This window comes from Oncorhynchus tshawytscha, unplaced genomic scaffold (genome assembly GCF_018296145.1).
Source record: "Oncorhynchus tshawytscha isolate Ot180627B unplaced genomic scaffold, Otsh_v2.0 Un_contig_3078_pilon_pilon, whole genome shotgun sequence".
In the NCBI taxonomy this organism is placed as follows: Eukaryota; Metazoa; Chordata; class Actinopteri; order Salmoniformes; family Salmonidae; genus Oncorhynchus; species Oncorhynchus tshawytscha.
Window position 1 is genome coordinate 87,501 of NW_024608940.1, and position 2,483 is coordinate 89,983.

Genomic DNA, 2,483 nt, shown 5'->3' on the forward strand with positions numbered 1-2,483 from the left:
TCTATAGTAGATAGTAGTGTTATCTATAGTAGATAGTAGTGTTATCTATAGTAGATAGTAGTGTTATCTATAGTAGATAGTAGTGTTATCTATAGTAGATAGTAGTGTTATCTATAGTAGATAGTAGTGTTATCTATAGTAGATAGTAGTGTTATCTATAGTAGATAGTAGTGTTATCTATAGTAGATAGATGAGGACAGTATTATGTATCTATAGTAGATAGTAGTGTTATCTATAGTAGATAGTAGTGTTATCTATAGTAGATAGTCGTGTTATCTATAGTAGATAGTAGTGTTATCTATAGTAGATAGTAGTGTTATCTATAGTAGATACAGTGTTAGTGTATCTATAGTAGATATAGTTATCTAGTAGATAGTAGTGTTATCTATAGTAGTTATAGATAGTGTTATCTATAGTAGATAGTAGTGTTATCTATAGTAGAGTGTTATCTATAGTAGATAGTAGTGTTATCTATAGTAGATAGTAGTGTTATCTATAGTAGTAGTGTTATCTATAGTAGATAGTAGTGTTATCTATAGTAGATAGTAGTGTTATCTATAGATAGTAGTGTTATCTATAGTAGTAGTGTTATCTATAGTAGATAGTAGTGTTATCTATAGTAGATAGTAGATAGTAGATAGTAGTGTTATCTATAGTAGATAGTAGTGTTATCTATAGTAGTTATCTATAGTAGATAGTAGTGTTATCTATAGTAGATAGTAGTGTTATCTATAGTAGATAGTAGTGTTATCTATAGTAGATAGTAGTGTTATCTATAGTAGATAGTAGTGTTATCTATAGTAGATAGTAGTGTTATCTATAGTAGATAGTGTTATCTATAGTAGATAGTAGTGTTATCTATAGTAGATAGTAGTGTTATCTATAGTAGATAGTAGTGTTATCTATAGTAGATAGTAGTGTTATCTATAGTAGATAGTAGTGTTATCTATAGTAGATAGTAGTGTTATCTATAGTAGATAGTAGTGTTATCTATAGTAGATAGTAGTGTTATCTATAGTAGATAGTAGTGTTATCTATAGTAGATAGTAGTGTTATCTATAGTAGATAGTAGTGTTATCTATAGTAGATAGTAGATAGTAGATAGTAGTGTTGTCTATAGTAGATAGTAGTGTTATCTATAGTAGATAGTAGTGTTATCTATAGTAGATAGTAGTGTTATCTATAGTAGATAGTAGTGTTATCTATAGTAGATAGTAGTGTTATCTATAGTAGATAGTAGTGTTATCTATAGTAGATAGTAGTGTTATCTATAGTAGATAGTGTTATCTATAGTAGATAGTAGTGTTATCTATAGTAGATAGTAGTGTTATCTATAGTAGATAGTAGTGTTATCTATAGTAGATAGTAGATAGTAGATGTAGTATCTATAGTAGATAGTAGTGTTATCTTATAGTAGTGTTATCTAGTAGTAGAGTAGATAGTAGTGTTATCTATAGTAGATAGTAGTGTTATCTATAGTAGATAGTAGTGTTATCTATAGTAGATAGTAGTGTTATCTATAGTAGTAGTTATCTATAGTAGATAGTAGTGTTATCTATAGTAGATATAGTAGATAGTAGTGTTATCTATAGTAGATAGTAGTGTTATCTATAGTAGATAGTAGTGTTATCTATAGTAGATAGTTGTGTTGTCTATAGTAGATAGTAGTGTTATCTATAGTAGATAGTAGTGTTAACAGGGTGAATGAGGACAGTATTATGGATCTATAGTAGATATAGTTATCTATAGTAGATAGTAGTGTTATCTATAGTAGATAGTAGTGTTATCTATAGTAGATAGTAGTAGAGTAGATTGTTGTGTTATCTATAGTAGATAGTAGTGTTATCTATAGTAGATAGTAGTGTTATCTATAGTAGATAGTGTTATCTATAGTAGATAGTAGTGTTATCTATAGTAGATAGTAGTGTTATCTATAGTAGATAGTAGTGTTATCTATAGTAGATAGTAGTGTTATCTATAGTAGATAGTAGTGTTATCTATAGTAGATAGTAGTGATAGTAGTGTTATCTATAGTAGATAGTAGTGTTATCTATAGTAGATAGTAGTAGTGTTATCTATAGTAGATAGTAGTGTTATCTATAGTAGATAGTAGTGTTATCTAGATAGTAGATAGTAGTGTTATCTATAGTAGATAGTAGTGTTATCTATAGTAGAGTAGTAGATAGTGTTGTTATCTATAGTAGATAGTAGTGTTATCTATAGTAGATAGTAGTGTTATCTATAGTAGATAGTAGTGTTATCTATAGTAGATATAGTGTTATCTATAGTAGATAGTTATCTATAGTAGATATCTATAGTAGATAGTAGAGTGTTATCTATAGTAGATAGTAGTGTTATCTATAGTAGATAGTAGTGTTATCTATAGTAGATAGTAGTGTTATCTATAGTAGATAGTAGTGTTATCTATAGTAGATAGTAGTGTTATCTATAGTAGATAGTAGTGTTATCTATAGTAGTTATCT